General features: G+C 48.7%; 1 long non-coding RNA gene and 1 pseudogene across 2 annotated transcripts in view; one reads left to right on the top strand and one right to left on the bottom strand.

Annotated features, from left to right (window-relative positions):
- LOC143905661 (uncharacterized) overlaps positions 1-14,589 on the bottom strand; it is a 256,879-nt gene that overhangs the window by 187,568 nt on the left and 54,722 nt on the right. The window lies entirely within an intron of this gene.
- Positions 1,860-4,776, top strand: LOC143905671 (peflin-like; annotated as a pseudogene). The gene is made up of 4 exons (XR_013259288.1): positions 1,860-1,873; positions 3,245-3,276; positions 3,375-3,660; positions 3,830-4,776. The product of XR_013259288.1 is annotated as a peflin-like (transcript).

The following is a 14,589-nucleotide window of genomic DNA, read 5'->3' as shown; positions in this document are numbered from 1 at the left end:
CTCGGCGTACCTGCTCCTGTCGCATCTCCCGCATTTCAAAAAGGAGAGTCTGAAGAGCTGTGGATTCCGTTACCGCTGGTTCTCCTGCGACTTCCGGTAACAAGCCCGTTTGCTCTCTCGACTCCTCGCTGCCAGTCGTTCGAGACAGAGCTTGTGAATGAGTAATCCTCGGGGAATGCATCATTTTCAATGTTTCGTTCCGTTGCGGTGATATGTTCCTTCGATCCCGGACGAGCCCCCAAAATGTTACGTCCTCCGGACGTTCTCTCACGAATCACTCGCACACTCTCACACTCCCGGAACGCGCCCAAAAAAAATAAAAGCTCTTAAGGTGGTACTGAGTTTTAATATGATAATCCAGTACAAAAGAACAATGCAATATAATATATATAATATCCGCAAATGCTCATTGGCCTCGAAAACGTCTGCACGATGCGACAGCCAGACCAAATCTGTCATGGAGCCCAAAAACAACGACAGGGCGGTTGTCAATAAACAACCCCCTTAACGATGAAGCTCCACGATGACACTCAAGGGATGATATTCAGAAGATGAAAGACCAGGGACGTAACACTATCATGCAACAGAGTATAGGGTAACTCCGGTATATATGCCGCACCTAAGGAAAACTTAATTTATCGAGTACTATTTACTACGTTTAAGGCAAATGAATTACATCAATAAAAACTTTATATTGTCTACAACTATAAAAAAATTAGAAATATGAAATATTTATTCTCTGTACTTAACAAAAAAAAATTTTTTTAAATTTGCATTTTTGCCATAAAATTAAGCTCGACATCTCAAAATTTGCGGAAATTAGAGCTATCACGTAGATTTTTTTAGACAGAAATCGGTAATCTCTTTATTATTAGCAATTTTTTAAATTGTATTATATTTTTCAGTTTTTTTTACCCCTATATTTCATGTATAATTCTTTAAATTGGCTGATTAGACCCAGCTTTACGCGATCAAAGGTCCGTATACGATCACGTAAATTCCCGTGTAGCGTAAATACCGGAGTTACTCTATCATACAACAGAATACATCATGCAATAGAATATATCATGCAATAGAATATATATAAATCATGCGTAGGAAGTTATATTATAAGACATGCATCGAAAATAGTCTAAAGTACCTGTATTTTCAGCGTCCTATTCCGACATGTTCATGTTTTTGTTACAACTACGTAATCTGACAGTTTTTTCAAGTTGTTTTTGTAAAGGCTGCAATTTTTTTCCTTTCTTCCGCAGACATTCCCGCATTTTTCGACTGCAGGACGCGCACTTTGTAATTTGAAAGCCGACGAGGTGTGCATTTTTGCAGTGAATGTAGTCTGTACAATTTTTCGCTCTAACACATAAAAAATATGTCAGTTACTTTGTACCTTAATGTCATAACATCTAGGGATGGATTAGACTTATGGAAATTCGGGAACTTCCCGGTGAGTCAGTGAATAAGAAGGGCCGACCACAACACAAATAAAATTCGCGAATTTAAAAATTATTTGTCAATTTTGTGGGACAAATTTATAATTTCGATGGCAGGGGAAAAAATACGTATAGAAACTCGACCAAACCACCAAAAGAACATTTTGTGTTATTTAAAGATTACAGAAAGGCGAGGCGAAGAACCTATTCTAACATTTTTTTAAAACCAAACTACAATCCTAATCCACCCCTGACAACATCAGATGGAATGCAGCCAAAATGATTAATACTTACTGCTGTTTATTGCTTGCTCCTTGACATGGGAGGATCTGCGTAAGTTCTATCAGTACATGGGCGATGTCATGCGTACTCTCTACCCTCTCCATGCCCGTAACACTTACTGGTCTTTCATTAATGAAAATCTAGATGGACATGTCTCAGTAAGTAATTTTAAACTGTTCGATTCAAATAAATATTACACACGTTAATACTTATGTAGCTGCTATTTATCTTTAGACTCAGATCTTGCTGAACTAGACTCGCTTTGCGATTGAACGTAAGTCTACTGCCCAGCAGGAGAAGATGCCAACCCCATTGACGGTGGACGAAGTCTAAAAAAGAGTAGGCAACGGAATGTGCTCGAAGTTATTATTATGTACGAGGTCGTCTCGTAATACTGCACAGGCGCACATGTCATTAGGCGATTCCGATTCCGTCGAACAGTCAATCACCAATGCTGGTTGTAGCGTAACATCTTTTTCGATCATTTCACAGTCCTTTGCATCAACATCGTAATGTACAGTTGAAACTATGTCTAGTTTTTGCTTTTTTAAAAAGTTCGACGTTTCTCCCGATTCACACGATTGTTGCTTCAATGGAAACGCATTATTCGTGTTTTCCATACAATCAAGGGAAATCGAAGGGATAGCACCAGTTTTCAGTGTTGCTTTTCCTTTCTGTATGCGACAAATCGACCCATCAGGCATTTTGTGTGTGTATTCTCTTTCAATGTCATCGGGTTTGAAGTGTCTTTTGCAGACGAGATTTTTTTTCGACATGTACTTTTCTGCCGATAAAATAGCTAAGCGCTAATTGTTCAACACGTCTTCCTATCAAGAGACACGGTAGTGTCTCGCGCCATGTACACGCGAAGCGAGACCGACCGTGACTCTTTTACGCGACGCGACAGGTTGCGAGTACTCGAGATGTTGAGATTTCGATAACGAGTGAACGGATCAAGTTCTAAGTAGGCTTGATCGATAGCTTGGGGTCCAATTAGGGGGGGGAGGGGTTTCTCTTATAATATTCCGCTACGTGCCCTACGAGCGGAGATATTGCGACGCAAAGTCCAAATGTGAAAATTTTTTATTAAGATACTTCCTCCTCCTCCTCCTCCTCCTAACGCCGACGTCTTATATGATGACGTCATAATCAGAAACGTTACTTTCATTTTTTCGACACTGGCGGCTAGCGGCGTTAATATCGCAGTGCAGTGCAGTGCAGACAGTGCGTTCGTTTAGCGCGCTGTCAGTCAGTTCATCATCAGTTAACCTAACCTATCTTCTCGAGAGACACGGTAGTACGCGCGGAGCGAAACCGACCGTAACTTTTTACGCGACGCGACGATTAATTCAAGGTAATTGTTTTATGTAATTATCTTATAATTATCCTATTATATATATATATATTTACGGCAGGGATTGACGGCAGGGAGCTGATACTGAGATCAAGGAGCCTGTTTACACGAGGCGTTTCTGCCGCGCGATTGCGATCGCGCGTTAACGTTTGGATGAGCCGCACACTGTTGCGAGGTTCTTTGACACAGCGTGCAAGTTAATGATTGGTACGTTTGCGGGTTTTGTACATACATTTAGTGAATCGGAGCTTTAGCTCTCTTCGACGAGCTGTAAACATATCAACGAATTCTATTTCTTTCCGCAGGTATGTTCGACAAAGAGAAGAATGGCATTATAATAAACGTAATGGAATTCCAAGCTCTTTACAATAACATAAATTCTTGGCTCGGTGTATTTCGTGGCTTTGACCACGATAATTCAAGTAGTATACAAGAGAATGAGTTAAACGCAGCTCTAACACAAATGGGCTATAGGTAAGTTTAGTCCGGACTTCATTCAATTCCTTATAAAAAAGAGCGATCTTCGTGGTCATCAGTCCATTACTGTGGACCAGTTCATAGTATTGTGTGTTCAGATACAGAGGTTTACAGGCAATTAGATTAGAAATGTTTACATAAAAAGAAGAAAATTTTATGATAATTCTGATATCTTTTATTAATCTAATTAGAGGCCTAACTATAAACATCTGTACGTGCAGTTTGATAATATTTAGCATGATTTAAGCATGTTTGTTTAAGAAAGATATGTTGTATGTTACAGAGGCATTTAGGACAAGAGACACAGATCAAACTGGATCGATTACTATTGGATTTGAAGAGTTTCTTGGAGTAGCTCTTAGCTGCAGCATATAACGTCTTCATATTTTTTTAATAACAATACAGTTAAAATATTTTTTACACTTGTGTATGCTAAAAAGCAATTATTATCTATTGTTTAACTTATGCTACAAGTGCTCTATTTTTCTATCTTAGAAGATAATAATGTAAAACGTGGGTTTAGACATGTAGGATCTTAGGCTTATGAGAGATTTGTTTGTTCTTGGAAATTTCTATTTTCTTCGCCACTAAGCTTTTAGTGAGGTTTATTTATGTTTAGTTATAATGATAAAATTAAGATTTTTAATATATAAGAAACACTAAAATATTATGCTTCCTGCCGATTCCGCTGATCAATACCTTAAATGACAATAAAACGCGTTTATTTTACATTCATGCACGTTAATTAGATTTAACATTTAATGTGTTATATACGATAAAAGCTAAATGACTGGTGTATAATATTTTTACCATTTAAGTAACACTTGTACTATCCAAATTTTTTTACATTTATCATACGTGTTTACAATTCTATCTTTATAAAGATTTATTTACTAGTACAAGGTTTATAAATTTACTGCCTTTATGTGGAGATACAGATAGCATTAATTGAAATATACATTGTAACGGCCTGTCTTTATCGAACGCGGACGGGTTTACGAGATCGGGAGTTCGATAAGAGGCCCAGAGACAGTAATCAATTTGCCATGGGATAGTAACATGCACTTTATTCACGATTCGATATTACACACAAACGGAACGCGGTATATTACATACGGAACGCGGCCGCAGGTATCAGGACGCAGACGCTCGGCTATATGAACCGAGTTAATACATGTGATAATAACGGGACGCGGTATACTACATACGGGACGCGGTATATTACAGACGGAACGCGGCTACAGGTATCAGGACGCAGGCGCTCGGCTATATGAACCGGCTTAATACATGTGATAGTGACGGAACGCGGTATATTACATACGGGACGCGGTATCGTACATATACGGAACGCGGTTACAGGTCTCCGGACGCAGGCGCTCGGCTATACGAACCGACTTAATACATGTGATAGTAACGGAGCGCGGTATTTTACATACGGGGCGCGGTATAATACATGCGGACCGCGGCTACAGGTACCCGGACGCAAGCGCTAGGGTTTATGAACCGAATTAACACCGGTGACAACAGCGGAACGCGGTACATTACATACGGAACGCGGTATATTCCATACGGAAGGGTGGCGGAATCACGGGATCACGGTCGCGAGAACCCTCGCGGCGAGGCCAAGCACGCTCGACCCCACGGTGCCGTGGCCGTCGGGGTAGTGTTCAGGGAACTCGGGAACACTCTGAGAACCCGCAGTCGAGAACCAGAACTCTGGACCTCGTTGTGCGTGTGGCCCTAGGATTCGGAAGGTAGCTTCGTCAGGGATAGCGGAAAGCCGTGGTAAAGACAAAGTGTCTTTTCGTCGAGCGCGCCGGCTTTTTATACCGCTCGGCGCGGTGAGCTTTGGCAGGAGGGAGGCCGATCGTCAGGTGACGGTGCGGTGGTGGGAGCGGCGCGATCCCGCGGACTCGCTTCGGCGGGGATCGGCTCGCTTCGGCGCTCGTCGGCGTCGTGCGGGGAAGCACCGGTGCGACGGATTTCCCGCGCACACGGCGCGTTTCAAGTCTTTAAAAAATGTGGGCGCACCGCGCCCTGTGGTCGCCCGACGGAGGGTCGGTCGGGCGGCTCCCGGCGGGTGGTAGCCGGGGACGATGCCTTGTCTTACGGGGTGCATCGTTACAACATGAAAGTAAATAGGACTTGACATAAAGGGTTTTTTTTACACAGATATTTTGAGAATAATGCAGATGTTTCAAATTTACGAGATTATAAAATTGTATTACTCCACCTGAAACTGGCTCGGGAAAGAATACAAGAAAATTTGAACGATAATATTATATGTATAAACATGCTACATTTAATGGCTGCGTTCAACAGAAAGAAATTAGTTTAAAACTATTGTATATCGAAGGTACGCTGCATTAATGTTGAGATTAATGCAATAATTGGTTATCCTTGGTATTTGTAAAGAATCAAAAGTAATAGTGTAATTGTGTCGATTATGGTAGGCGTTATACCAAAATAAGAAATAGTAAACTATGCTGCACAAGGGAGCGTTGATCGATTATTTTGTCAGTGTAAATAATATCTTGATACTCGGATGCGCTCGCACGTGCAAATTGTCTGTATTCCTCGACCTCTTTGTTTTTATGATCGCGTTTTGCGTCCTCGAGTGTATTAATTAACATATACCTAAGATTTATAGAATCGTTATTAATTTTATTTTATATCTCAATTGCGCAAATCTCAAAGATGTTTTGTCAAAATCATGCATAATATTCCTATGCAAGGATACTTGTTTAATTATTTCTTCTTATTGCATTTAAATATAGAAAAACATACAATTTCTATGTGTTTGCACTTTATATTTAATGAGCAGGCAATTAAATATATATGATTCAATTTGCGTCTGTCTCTTTATTGACTGACATAGTTATATACTGTGACGTGACATTTGTCGCGTCCTCCGCCCAGACGGTAGCTCGGCCGAGGGGAAGGTCAGGCATGGCGCCTCGACTCGAGTCGAGGAAGGGCCACTCGCGTTAACTAACCCTTTTAAACTAAATTCCGTAAGGATGACAGGTGGTGCCGGAGCGTAGGATCACGACCTAATGTACCGACGTTAGTCGCGAAGAGGGAAAAACGGGCGCTCGGAGGACATACGACGGAGGGATCGGACCGACGGGCGGGCTACCAGGGCCTGCCGCTGGAGAAGCGCCAGGAATGTCTCGCACAGCGTAACACGGCCCCGCCGCAGCTTAAACACGGGTGCACCACCGCGACTGCAGCGCGGGTGGGCGACCCGCACACTTCCTCCGACGGCGCCCCGAGGGCCGAGGGGCGCCGCCACGGCCTGGCCAGCCAAGCGGGAACCCGCGAGGGGCCGGCGCGCAACCAGCAGCCAAATCAAACGGGCCGCGGGAAAATGGCGGAAAATCGTCTGCAACGTCGCGAACAAGGCGACGCACACGACCAATCGGCGGGGCGGAAGAACCGCGAACTTGAGGGCGCAAGTGCGGGGGCCCGGCTGCCCGGCGTAGTCCCGCGTCCCGCCGAACCGACCACTCCTCACTGTCGATCGAGCCGTTGACGAGGAGCCACCCCGGGACAAGCGCCCCGACGCCGCCGAGCAGCAGCGAGCAGCGAGACCTGTAAGATCTTCACTCCGGTGCTACCAAGTAATTGTGGGCTCGATCTCGGTCGCGACCCGACGCTAATAGAAGCGTATATCGAATAGATTACCGGGTAAATCGGCCTGATTACGTGTCGTATTTGGCTACCGGCTCCCGCCGTCGTGGGTGCCGGGAAGATTATCGCGGCGGTTTGTCGAGACCGCGGGCGCGTGGCCGCATCGTAGCCAGAAACCTTTCTGAAAGCCCTAGTCGAAAGCTCGCGTACGATCGGCAGTCAATTCGCGGCTATCGCCGTGCGTGTTTTGTGAATCGTGGACGGAGGCGTGCCGCGGGCGGTACACTCCGGTGCATATTGTGTTTAGAGTTGCGTATTTGGGTATATTGTTGCGTGTCGTGTACGGAAGTCCCGTGTGCGTGTCGGGAGGGATCGCGCCGGGCACCTTGTAGTGCATCGCGAGCCTCGCGGATATTTTGCGTCGCGTGCGCGGGCAAATATCGTCGCGCCTGCTCGAGGAAGAATCTCGCGAGCGTGCCATTGCGTGGCGTTGCATATATTGTGTCGTGCATGTGCAAATCGTTGATGTTGAGTCTGTGAGAATTGTCATGTCGGGTGGATAAGAATTGTTCATGTCGTGCGTATAAGAATCGCCGTGCGTTCGGAATCGGAGGATTAAGACGAGGGCGGATTGGCGTTACCGTGTGGTCGCGCGTATCCAAATCGAGATTGCGGGGCTCGCTTGAGAACTTCGTCCGCGAAGGGAGTTTCGCGGGCGTGAACGTCACACACTCCGCGCGTGCTAACGGCCGATCCGATTGCCGCGTTGGTACCGGCCATTCGAGCGATATCCGGCCCTGGTTTCCCGATACGATTTGTTCGCTCATTATGTGAAATATATCTAATTACTGTTGTTTATCGCCGAGCTTTATTTTGTGTGTCGGTTGTGTCACGCTCCTTCTCCACTTCCACCTCTTTCGCGCGGACTTACGCCCTGAGCTTGCGACGAGGCCATTGAGGCTACGGTGAGCATTGCCGAGACGTGGTGCGCGTCTATAATCGCACCAGGCGCCCAATCGCAAGGTATTGTCCAAGACCTTAGATACAGAAATTACGGTAAGGAATCTGACCTCGGTATCCCCTTTTGAGCTATCGTCTGGCGGTAAGTCAATCCAATTGCAGCCGCGCTCCTTCGGCTAGCGAAACCGAGGGTAATCGGGTTGCAATACTTTTAAATCTTTTTTTTTCTGAAATTTAATCAATTATGTTAGAAATGATTCTCAGATATAGCAATACGCACATCCTAGCGGTAGCGTCGCGTGATATAATTGTCTGTAGGTATGATTACTCCGATATGAGCGACCTTCTATGTCATGTATATACCCGTAGGAATCGTGAGTGACTTGCGTCTAACCGTCCGTCCGGCAAACTCGCTCTGTGTCGCGTTGAGTTCGCTCGTTTGTATCGCTCGTTCGCTTACAATAAAAGTTCGTCTCCCTAATAAGAAATATTTCGTTCCTTCTATCCTTATCAGGTTATGGGCCCAGGATAACTCGGTAATACACGCGTCGTCGTTAGCTTACTGCATGGTCAGTCGCGTGAACGGAAAATCTGTGTTGATCGTGTGAGTTCGTTCGAGATGGCCGCGTGCTCGTCGTCTGGTTCCTCGCGCATCGAGTTGCTGTCGAAGGAAAACTATGATACGTGGAGCATGCACGTGGAAGCTCTTCGTACAAAGAACGATCTGTGGGAATATGTGAGCGGTGCGAATGTGATCCCGGCTGAAGGCATCGGGGATCGTGCGGCTGCCGCGAGTGCTTTGAGAGACGCGTGGCAAGACAGAAAGGCAAAGGCCGATTTAATTTTGTCGATTCAACCGTCTGAGCTAAAGCAGATTCGAGGATGCGAGACGTCGCGAGATGTGTGGCTCAAGTTGGAGTCGATCTACGCATCTAAAGGTCCGGCAAGGAAAGCGACGTTATTGAAGCAACTCATGCTTCAACGATTGGAAGATGGCGGTGACGTGAGGGACCACATAGCAAAGTTTTTCGATGCTGTTGATAAGCTTGAAAATATAAAAGTACAGATAAATGGAGATCTGTTGGCTATTATGCTGCTGTACAGTCTTCCTTTTTCGTACGAGAATTTTCGATGTGCAATCGAATCTCGGGATGAGCTGCCCAACGCAGAGGTACTAAAAGTGAAAATCATTGAAGAAAGTGAAGCGTGGAAGCAAGCATCCAGAAGTGTCGTCACGGCCATGGCCGCTCGCAGCGGTGGTAGTGCGCGTCGAGGCCGTCCGAGGAGAGGAAGAGGACGAGGGACTTCGAAAGAAAGCGACATCACGTGCTACACGTGTGGTACACAAGGCCACAGGGCAAATGCGTGCCCTACGAAAAAGTCCGAAGACAACCGAGAAAAGTCGAAGCAGTCGGCAAATAACGTCGACGAGTCCTACGCAGTGAGTCATACAGTTACAAGTGTGAACAGAGCTTTTTGTTCGAAGACAGGAGCGACGAATCGGGCATGGCTTCTGGACAGTAGCTGTACCGCGCACTTGTGTGGAGATGAGGAGCTTTCGAGTCGATGGATGAGTCTTCTAAGGCCAGATTAAATCTTGCGAGTCAAGCGTCTGCCGAGGTCAAAGGAAAAGGTGTTGTTCGTGTGTCAGTGGCGAGTGACAGTGGTCATCGGCTGATAGAGTTTAAGGACACTTTGTATGAGCCTGAAGAACGAACCTGATTTCGGTTGCCAAGATCACGAATTAAGGATCATGAAGTGACGTTTCGTAAAGATGACGCGTACGTTCGCGATGAGCGCGGAAACGTGTTTGTGATCGCGAAGCGCAGGGGCGACTTCTATTACGTTCGTGATAATCTCGAGTGCGCGAAAGCGGTCGTCCGGCCTGCGTGCTCCGAACTGTTGAAGTGGCACGACAGGTTGGGTCATTTGAACGGCAAGGACTTAGCGAAGCTAATTTTATCTAATTGTATATAACTTTGTAGATATATAATTTATGACGACGACGACGATGTCCTCACGGTCTCGCCGGCCGTGGAGGAGCGCGCCGTCGCTTTCTTCACTATAATCTCTATCAATATTCGCGATACTGCTCTCCGAAACCCCGATGGTAGCTCGACTGAGTATTTTAGAGATGTTATGTTGGGCGCCAGGTGCGATTCCTCGCACCACGATTCACGAGATCGCAGTATTTCTCAGGCGTGGGCTTCTTTGATCAACCGCGGATGGAATAGGAGAGGGAGCGTAGCGCAATCATCACACTCAAATACATAAAACATTAAATTATATTTCGGTTAAGGCAGATAACAAGTGGACGATAGCGAGTTCCACGGCGAACAAGCAGAATTCGAGCACACGCCACGTGTCACCCCACGAGCGCGATACTCATTCCGTCGCTGAGCTGCACGGCAATCCCGATTGAATTCGCACCAGAGTATTCCCTGACATAAGTTGCAGCGAATTCCACCCGGACGGTCAAACGCGAGATGCTAACCAATAACCAACGCAATCTCCTTAAACAATTACGCAATTTCCCTGCGGTCTACCGCGACAACGCTGGGGATCTTCTCTCCCCTCGAAACGCACGAATGGCCCCACCCGTTAACTCGACACAACCGTGGGCCATTAATCCCAATGAAACGCACGTATAGCTACTTACAAATAGCCTGAACTTAACCGGCAACGATAACTACGAGGCTCTCTCACGCGCGAGAGCCACTTCTCAAAACTACGGCACGGCTAAGCCAACGGCGTTCATGAAATTCCACGCGACGAAATCACCCGCAACGAAATTACGCGAACGAAATTACTCACAACGAAATCATACGCAACGAAGTACACGAAACGATATCACAACGAAATTACATGTACGCTGACTGTCGGCGGCCGTACGTTTCATCCCCGAGGCGGGCACTCGCGATCACTTCGTCGCCCGGGCCCTCCCGCGGTATGGCGCTCGATATTCTTTAATTACAGCCGATTTCATACTTTACCGCGGCACAACGCGACTCCCGGGAGGGCCTAGGTATCCTCGCGATCTTACTTCGAGGAAGGCTGAGCAGTGGCCTTACAAATTCGTCTCGTTCCGGCGGCTCGTCACTCGCTCTTAGGGCTGGATGTTGCCGGGATGGCGGCTCGCTCGACAGTGGCGTTTCCTTGATCCGGCGGGACCACGCAGGGCCCGCGCGCGCCCGCGCGCGCCGGTTTCCCTAGCCTGATCGGTGCTGCGCCCTGGCCTGCCAGCGATCCCTCTAGGCGATCGTCGCGCCCTTCGCGAGCGCCCCTCGTCACTGCGCCCATCCGCCGGCGGTAGTTTTGAAGTCCGCCTATTTGAGACCGGCTGTCCAGGCCGCGTCTCGTCGCCCGGTTCCTCGACGGCCAGGCTGGACGGGCCATGGCTCGTCGACCGGGAGCGGTACTCAGCGGTGGTGGCCCCGTTCCTTAACGGGGACCTTCGTCGGGGCGTCCCCCGTATCCGGGCTGCAGTGCGCTCGTGCCATCCGTGACGCCTTGACAGGTCATCAGATCTGCCGGCTGTGGGCCCCAGCGTGACCCGCCCGCCGATCGTACGCCCTCGGAAGCCTCTGGTTGTCCAGCCGTAAGTCCCTCGACGCGGCATAAGCCGTTACACTCGTCGTGACCCTGGCCATCTGCTCCGCACTCCCTCGACCTGTAACGCTCGCAAAAGGTCTTAATCCTAACCTAAGGGCTCGCTCTCCGCCCGCCTCGGGCGGAGGCACCATCCCTGACGCCTCCCTCGGCCGAGCTCCCATCTGGGGTAAGGGACGCGACTTTTGTCACGTCACAACTCCCCGCTCCCAGACGAGTGCCGAGGGGGACGTCCGCCCCGGTCCGCCGGAGACCACCGCTCAAGCCTTCTGATATACCCCATTCATTTCCCTCATGAGACCTCACTCCGTCGGTGACGGCTTTGCCCCGTCCGACCCCGATCAGTCCATGCGTCTTCCCTTCCAACGTTACTCAATAGTACACGAAAATCACCGGAACGAAAATCTCCGAATTACTTCTCAATCTTTCCCCAAATTTAACTGACCAATTCACCGCACCATTGTTTCCCGACCTTGTTCCCCTCCGAATTTCCTCAACTACGTCCCACCCCGTTCATCCCGCCCTGTTCCATCCTCCACGCGAATTTCCTTCTCAGGAAACAGGAAGGAGGCGGAAGGGTTCGACATGCACACGCTCAATTACCACACGTAGGTTCGGTGTTAGGGGGGTAGTACGGTTTCACATCCTTAACATGCACTTTCCCTACGGTTGACCCGTCCAGCTGTGTCAACTCGTACACCACCGGAGAGATCACCCGTTTCACTCGTAGGGGTCCCTGGAATTTCGGCGCCAGTTTTTCCGCGATATTCTGTGCGGCTGACGACAGCACGTGCTGCCGCCTTAATACTAAGTCCCCGACTCGGAATCTTCGCGGTCGCCTACGCAGATTATAATGCGCGGCCTGCCTTTGGTCCGCCTGGTCCATATTCTCCGCCACATATTCTCGAACGGCCCTTAATTCGATCATCCGCTGGGACCACTCCGCCGGGTCCCGCGGCTCCACCTGAGTCACGTCCTCCCCCTGGTCACGCAACAAGTTCGGCGGCACCAGCTCACGTCCCAAATTCACGAACGCCGGTGACGCTCCCAACGACGAATGCGCCGCCGTATTATAAGCAAAACGAAACTGTGGGAGGTATTTATCCCACTCCCGATGATCCCTCTCAATAAACGACACGATCATTGTTTTCAGGGTCCTATTGACCCTCTCCACGGGGTTGGCCTGCGGGTGGTACGGCGGCACCGTGGCGTGTGTGATGCCATGCTCCTCAGCGAAACCCTTCATCACGCGATTCACGAACTCAGTTCCATTATCCGTGAGGAGGATCTTCGGCGTACCCCACCGCGACACGATAAGATCCTCCAACGCCTCTTTAATTTTCGGGCCGGTAGCCGCTCGCAAAGGCTTCAACTCGATCCATCTTGTGAATAAATCTTGGATCACCAGAAGGTGCCGGTAGCCGGCCTTGCTGCGAGGCAAGGGCCCCACTATGTCCGCGGCGATCGAAGTCCACGGCCCCTCTATAACGCGGCGGCCCATCCACCCCGCGGGACTAGCTTGCTCGACCTTCGTCCTCTGACATGTGTCGCACGTCCGAATGTACCGAGTGACCTCGCGAAACATATTTGGCCAATAGTACGACACGGCGAGACGCTGATATGTCTTTTCGACTCCCAAATGACCGGCCTGCGGCGCGTCGTGGGATTCGCGAAGGGCCTCGGCGCGTAATTCTCTCGGCAATACCAGCTTCCACCGGTCCAAATCCTCAACTATGTCCGAAATCACCGGTCGCGGTCGCAAAAAGTATAGCTGCCGATCAACTATTTTCCAGTGAGCAAACCGCTTCGGGTCAGTCGCTACCTCTCTATACCGCCTGCGATACCACTCGTCACTTGTACCCTCACACTCCTCGATCTCGATGGCGGCGTTTACTCTTCCACCTTCCGCGCTTTCGTACATTCGCGACAAGGCATCGGGCACGTGGTGTAGGGCTCCCTTGCGGTACTCCACTGTGTAATCATACTCTAATAATTCTAACGCCCATCGGGCCAAACGACCCGTGGGATTTTTCAAGTTGTGGAGCCACCGCAAGCTACTATGATCCGTAACTACGGTGAACTTGTAACCCTCTAAGTACGGCCTAAACTTCTGAATGGCCCACACCACGGCCAGGCACTCTTGTTCAGTCACCGAGTACCGCTTTTCCGGGTCCGACAACACGCGACTGGCATAGGCTATTACGCGTTCTCCCCCTCTAGGTTCTGAGTCAAGACCGCCCCCAACCCAACCGAGCTCGCGTCGGTTTGTAACACGAAAGGTTCTTTAAAATCTGGGCATGCCAGGACGGGGGCCGCCATTAAGCTACTCCTAATGCTATTAAATGCATGAACTTGTTCATCCCCCCACTCCCAGCGCCTGCCTTTCTTCAAAAGGCGGGTCAAGGGCTCACTTAGCGTCGCAAACTCCGGTATAAACTTCCGATACCACGATGACATCCCGAGAAATCTACGCAATTGTCTCAGTGTTTGAAGCGCCGGGTACTCTAGCACGGGGCGCGTCTTTTCTGGGTCCACCGATACGCCTCCCGCCTCCACCACGAAGCCTAAATACTTAACCTGAGATCTACAGAACTCGCATTTATCCATATTAATCGTTAATCCCGCAGCTTTAATTTTATCTAGCACTTGTTTTAGCCATTCGAGGTGTTCCTCGAAAGTTTCCGTCGCGATAATTATATCGTCTAGGTACGCGAAAACGAAAGGCTCCATTTCCGGGCCTATTAAACTATCTAATAGTCGCTGGAACGTCGCGGGGGCACCCGTTAATCCATATGGCATTCGGACGAAATGATATAAGCCTTTTCCCGGGACGCTAAACGC

Source organism: Temnothorax americanus, unplaced genomic scaffold (genome assembly GCF_048541705.1).
Source record: "Temnothorax americanus isolate GAGA-0224 unplaced genomic scaffold, ASM4854170v1 Scaffold65, whole genome shotgun sequence".
NCBI lineage: Eukaryota > Metazoa > Arthropoda > Insecta > Hymenoptera > Formicidae > Temnothorax > Temnothorax americanus.
Note: the sequence above shows the minus strand (reverse complement) of the source record. Positions and strands in the feature narration are given on the sequence as shown.